Source organism: Lissotriton vulgaris, chromosome 4_1, assembly GCF_964263255.1.
Source record: "Lissotriton vulgaris chromosome 4_1, aLisVul1.2, whole genome shotgun sequence".
NCBI classification, from domain to species: Eukaryota; Metazoa; Chordata; class Amphibia; order Caudata; family Salamandridae; genus Lissotriton; species Lissotriton vulgaris.
This window is the reverse complement of record NC_141691.1, coordinates 410,993,295-411,006,913: the sequence shown is the minus strand read 5'-3', so window position 1 is coordinate 411,006,913 and position 13,619 is coordinate 410,993,295.

Here is a 13,619-nt window from a genome sequence, read left to right as displayed (position 1 = left end):
ATCAGTTCCTGCTTTGCAAATGTTCTGGTTTCATTAATATTTTAAAATAAACCTTCATTGTGGACATAACTGATTATTGGTCTTCATTGTGGGAGTGCATTGGTTTCATAGAGACAGAAATGAATTTCTGATGTTAGCTCCCTTACAACGCTTCAAGTTGACTATTAAAGGTTCCATACTACCAATGGAGAAATGTGTTTAATGATTTTATTAAGAGATTGAGGCTCAGATATCCATGCTTCAGCAAAGGATAAAATTAGCACTAGCAGGTGCCATGTTAATAGTTCCCAGCCGAAAAGCGTTCTGCAATTTTTGCATTTAAGAAAACTTCATAGCAAGTAGTAGTCACAAAGAACAGGACAGAATGGCTTTCGAACTTTTAGTTGTCAAAATTCCAGGTCCTGACAACTGCTCAGGAGTCCAATAAAATCAAAGTGCAATGTGCAATATAAGATAAACAACAACATTTATCAGCAAGAAGTAGACATGAGGCCTTATGTTCGCACCTAAAGCAAGTGCATAATTTGAAGTGCACCTTTAACATATGTGTCGAGCAAACAACTGCTCCGTGGCTAGTTTAAGCAAAGTGCAAAATGCAATGCCTAGAGTGGTGGCGAGAATTCATGAACAAGCTCAACATTAAAGATAATGCTCACACCGGTAGCTGCCCCCATGACTAATAAGCACAAAGTCCAAAGTGCTATATATGGGATAGCAGCTAGGGTTTGATAAGTAAGCAAAAGCAAATAAACAGCAGTAAGACCAGAAACATGTAAAAAAAAATAAGGCTCGGTTTTGGAGAGCAGTGGCGCAAGCAAGTTAACCTATAAAGAACTTGCACCTATAGCTAAAGTCTAGCCATTTCTGAGACAAGCAACGAGTTTACAATTTGCATCCAACGGTGGAGCTAGCGCAGGCAAACACTCCAAGCCAACTAAAGAAAAGTGCAAGGTTCAATCAATAAAATAGCAGTAAAAGTTTAATGGACAGAGTCAGCTATGAACGAGTAAACAAATAAACATCACTATGGGCGAGAACATGCACTAAGCATGCACTGGGCATGCACTGAGTGATTCGACGAGAAGGCATGCCTTTGTATCCTGTGGTGCATGCAGACAGTCCTGTGAGGTAATCAACAGGGGCCTCACCATGCGCTTATGACCATGGGCATAACTTCTTAACCGCTAGAGCCACAAACTTGACCTGCGAGATATTGAGAGTGGCGTTGCCAGGGTGGATAATTGTCTGCTGGCACAAAAGGGTGTCCATTTTATTTCATTCTGATTTTAGGAGTTTTTTTCATTCCTCAAGCAAGACTGAGCAGCTACAAATGATGTATTGAAAAGATTTGTCAGACTTTCCACAGCCCCTACACATTGCGGGATCCAGGGTTTGGCACCACCTAGCTAGGAGGTACAGGTACGCATATTCCCCGATCCTGGGGCCATGAATATTGCTTTTTTGTATTTTGGGTATGTGCAGGAGCAGTAAGGCTGAAATTGCCCTGGTTAGTACGAGTTGATAACAGCCTATGAATGACTGTGCTTTGCTAGAACTTCCATGTCAGCCTGATGTGAGAGGGAACGCACTTGCTTTTTGATACATTGCTTGAAGGCATTTTGTCTCACGTATAGTGTCCAGAGACCTCTGGCATTCAGGATACTACAACAATCCTCAAAATACAGTAAATGGGGTTGACTAGGGCCACCAGGTTGACTTTCAACCCACAGTAAAGCCACCACGCTACCTCTTATTGTGAGCCAAAGTTTGTAGCAGACCTTTAGGAACGCACCAGCCCTTGCAACCCCCTGATCAAGAAGGCCGAGTTCCCTCCGGATCTGAGTGGCTGATGAGGATCTTGGCACTCGTAGAGCAGTCTTGTAGTTCTTGGTAATCAATTTATTTTGATGCTTGCTGTCTCTTCCCCATTAAGATTTCTCTACCACATGTCAAGTCAAGTTAAAATTTGTATAGCGCACTACTCACCCAGAGGGTCTCAAGGCGCTTGAGGTAGGGGGGGGGGTACGTTATTTATCAAATATCCAAGTTTTGAGTTGTTTTCTGAAGGATAGGCGGTTCTGTGTAAGGCGGAGGTGGGTGGGCAGAGAATTCCACGTTTTGGCCGCTAAGTAGGAGAAAGATCTTCCTCCCATGGTGGATCTTTGGATGCATGGAATTGCGGCGAGGGCTTGATTGGACGATCGTAGTTGGCGGGTGAGGGTGTAGAAGGTCAGGCGCGTGTTGAGGTATTTGGGTCCTAGGTCGTAGAGGGCTTTGTGTGCGTGGGTGAGGAGACGGAACATTATTCTCTTGTTGACGGGGAGCCAGTGGAGGTCTCTCAGGTGATCGGATATGTGATTGTGGCGGGGTAAGTCTAGGATGAGTCGGGCGGAGGCGTTCTGAATGCGTTGGAGTTTTTTCTGTAATTTGGCTGTGGTTCCGGCGTAGAGGGTGTTTCCGTAGTCCAGTCGGCTTGTGACAAGTGCATGGGTGACCGTCTTTCTTGTTTCCGTAGGGATCCAGCGGAAGATCTTTTTGAGCATACGTAGGATGTTAAAGCATGATGATGAGACGGCGTTGACTTGTCTGGTCATCGAGAGGGAGGAGTCTAGAATGAATCCTAGGTTGCGAGCATGGTCTGTTGGTTTGGGTGCGGTGCCCAGGGCCGGTGGCCACCATGAGTCGTCCCAGGAAGAGGGGGATGATCCTAGGATGAGGACTTCCGTCTTGTCGTCTGAATTTAGTTTTAAACGGCTGTTCTTCATCCACTCGGCTACGTCTTTCATCCCTTCGTGTAGGTTGGTTTTGGCGGTGTTTGGGTCTTTGGTGAGGGAGAGGATCGCTGTGTGTCGTCGGCGTAGGAGATGATGTTGAAAAGGGTGGGGCTGAGCGATGATCCTTGTGGTACGCCGCAGATGACTTCAGTGGCCTCTGATCTGAAGGGGGGGAGGCGGACTCTCTGGGTTCTTCCGGTGAGGAATGAGATAATCCAGTCCAATGCTTTTCCTTGTATCCCGACGTTGCTGAGACGTTGTATGAGGGTGCTGTGACAGACCGTGTCGAACGCTGCGGAGAGGTCCAGTAGGATGAGGGCAGCTGTTTCTCCGTTGTCAAGTAGTGTTCAAATGTCGTCTGTGGCTGCGATGAGGGCGGTCTCGGTGCTGTGTTTGGCTCGGAAACCGGGCTGTGATGGGTCGAGGGAGCCGTTGGACTCGAGGAAGGCGGCGAGCTGATTGTTGACGGTCTTCTCTATGACCTTGGCAGGGAAAGGGAGGAGTGAGATGGGGCGGTAGTTCTTAAGTTCAGTCGGGTCTGCTGTGGGTTTCTTCAGTAGAGCACTGAGTTCGGCATGTTTCCAGCTTTCTGGAAAGATGGCGGTGTTGAGGGAGCAGTTGATGATATCCCGGAAATGGGGTGCGATGATGGAGTCGGCCTTGTTTAAGATGTGGTGGGGGCATGGGTCGGTTGGTGATCCGGAGTGAATGGAGTTCATCAAGTGGATGGTGTCTTCGGTGCTGATTGGGTCCCAGGCGTCAAGGGTGGTGGGCTTCAGTTCGGTGGTGGTGAGGGGGGTGGACTGGTCGCCAAAGCTGTTATGTATGTCAGCGATTTTGCTGTGGAAGAATGAGGCTAGAGAGTCGCAGAGGTCTTGAGAGGGAGTGATGTCATTGGTGCCGGCGCTGGGATTGGTAAACTCTTTGACGATGTTGCAGAGTTCCTTGCTGTTGTGGGCGTTGTTGTCGAGTCGATCCTTGAATGCTGATTTCTTGGTGGATCGGATTAGCTGATGGTGTTTGCGGGTGGCGTTCTTGAGGGCGGTCATGTTGTCTGTGGTTGGGTTTTTTCGCCATGCTTTCTCGAGGGTGCGATTTACAAAAGGGGGTGGTGATGAACAGAGTGTCTGAATTGAGCAGACCACTCTTACCCAGTCCAAAGATCAGGGCTTGATCCATCACCGTTATTTATCTCACTGCCCCATCCCAGCTCAGAACCTGGCTATATGCAAATCAGTCTGTCCCTGGCCCAGTGCATCATGGGAACAGGGCAGACTAAACTACCAAGCCAATTCTTTACCAGAAAGGAGACAAGCTACCGGGGACCGGTTTCTGGCATTTCAGCCTCTTCGGCCCGGCTTGCTTGAATCCTGATGGAGCAGTGAGAAAGGGACTCATGTCTGAGTATACCCTGCCACACCTATAGTGGCCAAAATCGATTTACAAAAGGGGGTGGTGATGAACAGAGTGTCTGAATTGAGCAGACCACTCTTACCCAGTCCAAAGATCAGGGCTTGATCCATCACCGTTATTTATCTCACTGCCCCATCCCAGCTCAGAACCTGGCTATGTGCAAATCAGTCTGTCCCTGGCCCAGTGCATCATGGGAACAGGGCAGACTAAACTACCAAGCCAATGCTTTACCAGAAAGGAGACAAGCTACCGGGGACCGGTTACTGGCATTTCAGCCTCTTCGGCCCGGCTTGCTTGAATCCTGATGGAGCAGTGAGAAAGGGACTCATGTCTGAGTATACCCTGCCACACCTATAGTGGCCAAAATCGATTTACAAAAGGGGGTGGTGATGAACAGAGTGTCTGAATTGAGCAGACCACTCTTACCCAGTCCAAAGATCAGGGCTTGATCCATCACCGTTATTTATCTCACTGCCCCATCCCAGCTCAGAACCTGGCTATATGCAAATCAGTCTGTCCCTGGCCCAGTGCATCATGGGAACAGGGCAGACTAAACTACCAAGCCAATTCTTTACCAGAAAGGAGACAAACTACCGGGGACCGGTTTCTGGCATTTCAGCCTCTTCGGCCCGGCTTGCTTGAATCCTGATGGAGCAGTGAGAAAGGGACTCATGTCTGAGTATACCCTGCCACACCTATAGTGGCCAAAATCGATTTACAAAAGGGGGTGGTGATGAACAGAGTGTCTGAATTGAGCAGACCACTCTTACCCAGTCCAAAGATCAGGGCTTGATCCATCACCGTTATTTATCTCACTGCCCCATCCCAGCTCAGAACCTGGCTATATGCAAATCAGTCTGTCCCTGGCCCAGTGCATCATGGGAACAGGGCAGACTAAACTACCAAGCCAATTCTTTACCAGAAAGGAGACAAGCTACCGGGGACCGGTTTCTGGCATTTCAGCCTCTTCGGCCCGGCTTGCTTGAATCCTGATGGAGCAGTGAGAAAGGGACTCATGTCTGAGTATACCCTGCCACACCTATAGTGGCCAAAATCGATTTACAAAAGGGGGTGGTGATGAACAGAGTGTCTGAATTGAGCAGACCACTCTTACCCAGTCCAAAGATCAGGGCTTGATCCATCACCGTTATTTATCTCACTGCCCCATCCCAGCTCAGAACCTGGCTATATGCAAATCAGTCTGTCCCTGGCCCAGTGCATCATGGGAACAGGGCAGACTAAACTACCAAGCCAATTCTTTACCAGAAAGGAGACAAGCTACGGGGGACCGGTTTCTGGCATTTCAGCCTCTTCGGCCCGGCTTGCTTGAATCCTGATGGAGCAGTGAGAAAGGGACTCATGTCTGAGTATACCCTGCCACACCTATAGTGGCCAAAATCGATTTACAAAAGGGGGTGGTGATGAACAGAGTGTCTGAATTGAGCAGACCACTCTTACCCAGTCCAAAGATCAGGGCTTGATCCATCACCGTTATTTATCTCACTGCCCCATCCCAGCTCAGAACCTGGCTATATGCAAATCAGTCTGTCCCTGGCCCAGTGCATCATGGGAACAGGGCAGACTAAACTACCAAGCCAATTCTTTACCAGAAAGGAGACAAGCTACCGGGGACCGGTTTCTGGCATTTCAGCCTCTTCGGCCCGGCTTGCTTGAATCCTGATGGAGCAGTGAGAAAGGGACTCATGTCTGAGTATACCCTGCCACACCTATAGTGGCCAAAATCGATTTACAAAAGGGGGTGGTGATGAACAGAGTGTCTGAATTGAGCAGACCACTCTTACCCAGTCCAAAGATCAGGGCTTGATCCATCACCGTTATTTATCAGCTCGAGGGTGCGGCAGATCTTTTTGGATTTCTTAAGTTCGTCATTGAACCAGGGGGCTTTTTTGATACCTGGCTTGTTTTGATTGTTTTTCAAGGGTGCTCATTCATTAGCGCCATGTGTGATCCAATGTGTGAGGTTGATGGCTGCTTTATTTGGGTCCAGTGATTTGGCAGGAGGGTTTTGATAAAGCGATGTGTTGAGCTGGTCGGTGGTAATTTTGTTCCAGTTTCTGCTGGGGGATTTGTTGTGGGTGGTGGTGGGTCGTGGTCTTTCTGTAATTGAAGTGGACGCAGCAGTGGTCCGTCAATGGAGTTCTGTGGCGTGATTGAAGAAGATGTGCTTGCTGGAGGTGAAGATTGGGTCGAGCGTGTGACCGGCGTAGTGGGTGGGGGTGTTTACCAGTTGTTTGAGTCCGAGATTGGCGAGGTTGTCCAGAAGGGTGGTTGTGTTGCTGTCGTTGTTCTTTTCCAGGTGGAAGTTAAGATCCCCCAGTAGAATGTAGTCCTCGGAAGAGAGGGCTTGTGGGCTGATGAAGTTGGTGATGTCTTCGCTGAATTGTGTGCGATGTCCTGGTGGTCTGTAGATGAGTGAAGTGAAGGGCAGCAGACCAAAGGTAGAGATAAAAGGTGGTATTTATTCAAGTTAGGTATAACAGGTGAGAGCCAGGGAAGCGACGTCCTTCTTCAAGCAGCTCAGTCACATCAATGTTCCACATGGAACTTATTACTACAACACTCTATATTCTATACACGTGCATTTAAAGGAATAAGAACACAACACATCCCCCCCCCCCATACATTAAAGAAAGAAACAGGGGAAGGTAGAACAAGAGAAGAAGGGATGGTAAGGAAAAAAAGGAATGAATATAAACAGGAATACAATATTACAAAGCATAGTCTTTCAGCCATCTGGGCACAACTCTTGTTCTTTTATCAAGTAACGTATTGGTCCTATTCTGTGTAACACTTGCACCGAAACCTGTAGAAGCAGAAGCATTGACATTAGTTTGAACTTCAAGCTCACGACTACAACCTTCACCCACTCCCCCCTCAATACACAAGGGAGGGTAGGATTGCCTGGGTTCACCAGAAACAGCCGTCAAATCCTTACCAAGTTGAGACTGAATCTGGCTATTATCAAAATGATCTTCTACCCAATCAAAATTGTTGATACATGAATCTGGAAGTACCTCTACACAATTTTGATCAGGGTTAAAGGCAATATTTTTAAGATTCCATACTCTACCATCATCCAGTCTTACAGAATTCCTTAAAACCTCAGCAATTTTACAAGGTGGTTCAAAACGGCTCATACCCTTAGGAACCTTAAAAGGTTTCTTAACCCTCACCCAGTCTCCGACCTTGACAGAAACATCTTTAGTATTATGGTGAGAGTCATAGAAATCTCTGCTCTTCTCGTGACTGGACATTAATCTATCCTTGACGTCTACAGGAGACCAACATGCAATTTTTCCATCAAATAGCCAACCAGGATTAAACTTACATCTAGCTGTTCTGCCCCTCATCATGGTGAACGGGGACATGCCAGTGCTGTTCTGCACAGTAACTCTATATGACCAAACCGCCTTCTGTACCTGTACCTTCCAATCAAGTCCACTATGCACAGAGGCCTGAATAATACCTTTGATCACTCTGTTAAACCTTTCAACAGTGCCGTTGCCACTAGGGTTATATAATGCAGTAGTTTTGTGTTTGACACCACACCTGTCGAAATACTCCTTAGCTAGTCTAGACGTAAATTGGACACCATTGTCCGATAGCACGCAAGCCGGCAAGCCCTCCACCATGAATATTTTATCCAAAAATTTAAGTACTGTCTGAGTGTCAACCCTCTCCACAATTTTGACAATAGGCCACTTGGAAAAGAGGTCAATCGCCACCAAACCATATTCTTTAGAGTCCCCAACAGGTCCGAAAATATCCATCGCAATGGTGTCCCAAAGAAAGTTGGGAATTAAGCCATCACTCATCTTGGGTTTAAAAGTCCTAAGAGTCTTGTCAGCAGACATGCAAACTGTACACTTTTTGACAAACTCCTCAACCTCCCCGTCAACTCCAGGCCACCAGAACATACCTTTGACAACAGACTTGGTTCTCATAATCCCAAAATGCCCCTCATGGCACAACAGAAGAATTTTCTTTCTTAAAGACATAGGTGGGACGATTCTATCACCTCTAAACAACATATCGTTCTCAGAGGACAACTCCGTACGGACTTGCCAAAAGGCATCCAAACCAGGAATACACTTCACCTTGGGCCAGCCCTTACAAATATACTCTAAAACATTTTTCAAAACAGGATCTTTCTCCTGTTCAGTCAACCACTCTGTTTTACTTATGGCAGGCTCACCACAATCATGTACCAAAGCTACGCAGTATTCGCTCCAGGGATCATCTTCACACTCCTCCAGAGGAGGTGGAAGTCTTGACAAACAATCAGCAATGCGGTTGTCCCTACCCGGCAGATAAACCATTTTATAGATATATTCCTTCATCCGCATAGATAATCTAGCTAACCTTGCGGATGCACCTGAGATACCATCACATGATAAAATGCGGATCAATGGTTTATGGTCTGTACGAATGGTCACAGGTTTGCCCCAAACGAATGCTCGGAAATGTTCCAGCGCCCATGCACACGCTAGGGCCTCTCTCTCGATGATAGGATACCTACTTTCAGCAGGGGAAAGGGCCCTTGAGGCAAATAAAATTACCTTTTCTTTACCATGCCCATCGTACTGTGACAACACTGCGCCCAAACCCTTGTCACTTGCGTCAGTAGTGAGCAAACAGTCAACATTAGGGTCAAAACTGGCAAGAGCATTTACCTTTTGTAACTCCTTCTTGATTAAATTAAACTCTTCCTCACACAATTCACTCCAAATGAACTTAGAGTTCTTCTTCAATAGTGCACGCATATTATAAACCTTTGCTGCGAAATTTTTTATGAACTTGGCACAGTATTCAGCCATGCCGAGGAACGCTCTCACCTCATCTTTTGAAACAGGTGCAGAGAATTTAACAATATTCTCCACTAAGGTAGGCTTGGGTTCAACACCTTCTTCGCTTATGACATGCCCCAGATATGAAACACTTCTTTGGCTGAATTTGCACTTGGATAACTCTACAGTCAGACCAGCTGACTGCAAGGTTCCTAAAACTTGTTTTAGTTTGGAATCATGACTTTCTTTGTCTTTAGCTGCCACAAGAATATCATCCTGAAAAAATGAGACATTCTCCATATCTCCAAACAGCCTATGCATCAGCCGCTGAAAAACAGCAGCGGCTGAGGCCAACCCAAAGGGCATACGCCTGAACTGATAACAGCCAAACGGTGTTATAAATGCCGTGAGGTTCTTAGATTTAGGATCCAACATTACCTGGTGGTAGGCGGCAGAAAGGTCCACCGTGGAAAACCATGTAGCACCCTTAAGGGAAGATACCATTTCGTTTATTCTAGGAAGGGGAAACTTTTCCACCACGATATTATTGTTCAAGTGGCGCAAATCGATGCATAGACGGATTTTTCCGTTGGGTTTCCGGGCAACCACAATCGGAGAAATCCATTCTGATGTTTCCACTTCTTCTATAATGCCTTTGGCAAGCAGACCCTGGATTTCCTTTTTCACTTCCTCCCTTATAAGAATAGGTATTGGCCTCACTTTATGAACCCTGGGTTGTGCATCAGCCTTTAAAATTATCTTATGTTCAAACCCCTTCAGAACACCCAACTCCTTATTAAATACTTTGGGAAAACTCTCAGATAGTGTTTCCTCCATTCTACTACAGTCATCCAAAATCAAAACCTTGTCCTTAGAATTAGGATCTAGTATGATGTGTAATTTCTTCTGATCGAACCATCCTAATACAGATGGCCCTACCTTTGCCACATACAACTTCGCTCTTGTGGACCTGCCTTTAAACACAAAGGTAAGCCACCTAAAACCAATCATACCTATCCTGTTACCTGTAAAACTGATTGGGCAAACATCTGATGGGTATAATTGCTCACCAATCTTATTTACAAACTTCTTTTGCCAAACCTCCTCATTTATGATCGTGTATGGGGAACCAGAGTCCGCGTACACACTTATGACTACCCCACCTAGGGATATGTCACAAATAGGTTTTCCTTTTAATGAATCTTCCGAAATGTTGATTACGTAGTTTCCTCTAACACTTTTTATGCAACATTCCTCCTCAGTTTCTAATTCATCCACACTCTCACTTTCATCTTCATACACATATTTTACATTAGTGCGTCTACGACACATTTTGCTAAAGTGACCTAAAAGTCCACAAATGCCACACTTCTTTTTTAACGCAGGACATAGTCTACTAAATGCTAGATGTTCTTTACTGTCACATCTATAGCATCTCCTATCCTCCATGTTCTTATTCTGAGCTCTTGCAGGCTGACTAGCCCATCTCCCTTGCTGCTGCTGCTGTTGACGAAAATTTCTACTGGAAGCCTGAATCTTGCACACAGTTCCCGAAGACTTGGACAAGTCTTTCTCAGTCTCCTTTACCACCGTGGCACACCTCCCTGACATTTCCGATTTTCTCATGATGGCCACAACGTCATCAAGAGGTGCATCACCATTCACCCAAAGCCGATCTTGTAGGGCAGAGTTGTTGTTGTGCATTACCAACTGATCACGGATGAGATCATCATGCAAATTGTCGAATTTGCAATCTATTGCCAGTTTTTTTAGATCATCCATCCACTCATCCACAGTTTCTTCTTTAGTCTGCTTTCTTTGGAAAAATTTGTGTCTTATGACCCCAATGCACACCTTGGGTGCAAAGTATTTGTCCATGTTCTTTATTGCGTTTTCAAATTCATCTAGGCTGGAGTCATCCAATTTGCTCATTCTTGAAAAGGTTTTTAATCCTACAGGACCTAAAGAATGTAACAAAAGCCTCTTTTTTTGTTCAGGTTTCATTTTTTTGGTTTCGTCAACAGCTTCCAAGTAATTAATGAAATATTCTTTCCATTCTATCCACTTAATATTGGGTTGGGTACCTTTGACCCAAAAAGGCTCAGGAGGACTAATAGAAAAATTTTGTTGTGCCATGTCTTTTTCCTTAACCACAGTACTTACACTGGAGTCACCTTCCTCCATACACTGTGAAGTACAATTTAAATTAATCAACGACCTTCTCCCGGTCTTCTCACCTGTTACAAAATATCTCTTCTATAACAATAAACTTCCTTTTTATAATAAAATAATATATATATATTTTTTTTAAATGTTCCACCTTACTTTGTTGTCCGGAATCAGCTCCTTTAAAAAAAAATGTGAAAGATTTCCCTCGCGTTGCACCAACTGACCTTCAACACTTAAATCGGAAGGTGTCCGCTTTTTCTTTCATATCGGGAAGTGCTGTTCGATATAAACACACTATCTCAAAATGGCCGCCACGTTGGGGTCACGTTGCGTGACCTGCGTCTGACGTCAGGGTAGCTTAGTCATCCACGTCAGGGTTTAGAGGTCGCATTACGCGTGTTGCGCGCAGTTCCTCTCGCGGTGGGCGCACGCAGCAGAATGGCAGGCACAGATTGAATGATGCAGGTAGGCACTGTGGATCAACGGTTCTTTACAGAAGCGCTGCGTAGTGCGATACAGATGTCGGAAATGTCCCGAAAATAAAAATACAATCAGCGAGTGGTGCCAACGCCGAGGTAGTAGTTAGACGATGAAAAAAAAATTACTCACATTAGTTTTTTCCGTTCCAGTTAAGTCCGCTTTCCTTTTTATCCTTCTTTTTTTTTTTGAAAGTTCGTTAAGAATAGTCCAAATAATAACCAAACTCCAGTTTCCCTCGTCGCCAATTTGAAGTGAAGGGCAGCAGACCAAAGGTAGAGATAAAAGGTGGTATTTATTCAAGTTAGGTATAACAGGTGAGAGCCAGGGAAGCGACGTCCTTCTTCAAGCAGCTCAGTCACATCAATGTTCCACATGGAACTTATTACTACAACACTCTATATTCTATACACGTGCATTTAAAGGAATAAGAACACAACAATGAGGGTGCCTCTGAGTGTGGTCTTAGGGTCGGTGTGAATCTGGAAGTGAAGGTGTTCGGCGGCTGCGAGGTTGTCGTCGGAACTGGTTGTGATGAGGATGGTGTTCTTATGGACAATGGCTATGCCTCCTCCTGTTTGGTTGATGCGGTCTTTTCGAATGATCTTGTAACCGTCCGGGATGGCTATGGCGATGTCGGGTGCAGATGAGGCGTTCATCCAAGTTTCTGTAAGAAAGGCGACGTCTGGCGTATTGGTGTCTAGTAGGTTCCATAATTCAGTGGCGTGTTTGTGGACAGATCGGGTGTTGAGCAGGATGCACTTCAGGTGGTTAGTGTCGGAGCTCTGTTTGGCGTTTGTGGATTTAGTGTGGGTCCTGATACAGTCGAACTTACAGGAGTGGCAGATGAAGGGTCCATGGGTGTGTCCTGGGGCGGCTTGGTAGCAGTCTGGGAGACGGCTGGAGTTGAGTGCAGAGAGGGTTGCGGCGTCGTACGTTATGCGGGTGGAGTGGACTTTGCGGGGACCAGATGGAATGATTTTCTCCCTTATAGCCTTCAGGAGCAGAACAAGACTCTTCCCCCACAGTGATTTTGATAGTTTTGAGGAGGATGACAGGAGGGCCGGGGCTTTTACTTTTAGTGCCTTCATGTGCGGGACAAAGGAGCACCTTTCATCAATGGTGACACCTAGATATTTGTATGTTTGTTCCATCAGTACCTTATTGTTGTTGAGCTACCAACGACCCGCCTTGTTGATTTTCCTTTCCTGTTTGGTGTGGGCGTGCATGTGTCTATGTCTGAATGTATGTAAAAGTATGTGTGCATGCTGTGAATAGGTGTGTGCATATGTATGTACTTGTGAATAGTGGGCATATATTTTCACACTTGTAAAAGCATGGATGTGAGTGAATGTGTATGTGGATAAGTAAGTGTATGTTTATGCATATGTAGTCCAACGGTGCCCCTCCCTCCTGCTGGATTTACTGGTCACCACTGTGTAGATTGTAGAACCATAGAGACTCCAACCTACCTGCAACAATATCTCAGATCTTTCACACTTTTTTGTGTCTGCCTCCCAAAAATAGATGACCTCAATACTCAATAAGAAATTAATGGTTGACGAACAGTTTCTGTAGTATGGTGCTTAATTTAGACGTCTTCTCACAATTCATCTAAAAAATTCTGAAGAAAATAAAAAACACATCTTTTTGAGCAAAAATAATTAAGGCTGTGGAAACATGGCCCACAAGCCTCAAGGCCATAGAATAATGAAAGGATCTAAGGTTTGGATACATGAGACCATACAAATTACATACATTTAAAATGCTAATACAATTCGATGTGTCTGTCGCGTTTTTTTTTTAGATAAGACAAATTGTTTCATTTGAAAATTATACTTAAAATAATGGATGAAATCAAACCGAGTATGACATTAGACTTTTGTAACAAGAATTTTATGCCGTACTGAATAATCCATAAACTATTAAAAAGTGAATCCGAAAATCTATGACCTTTCCAAAAGCAAAAGTTAAAGCA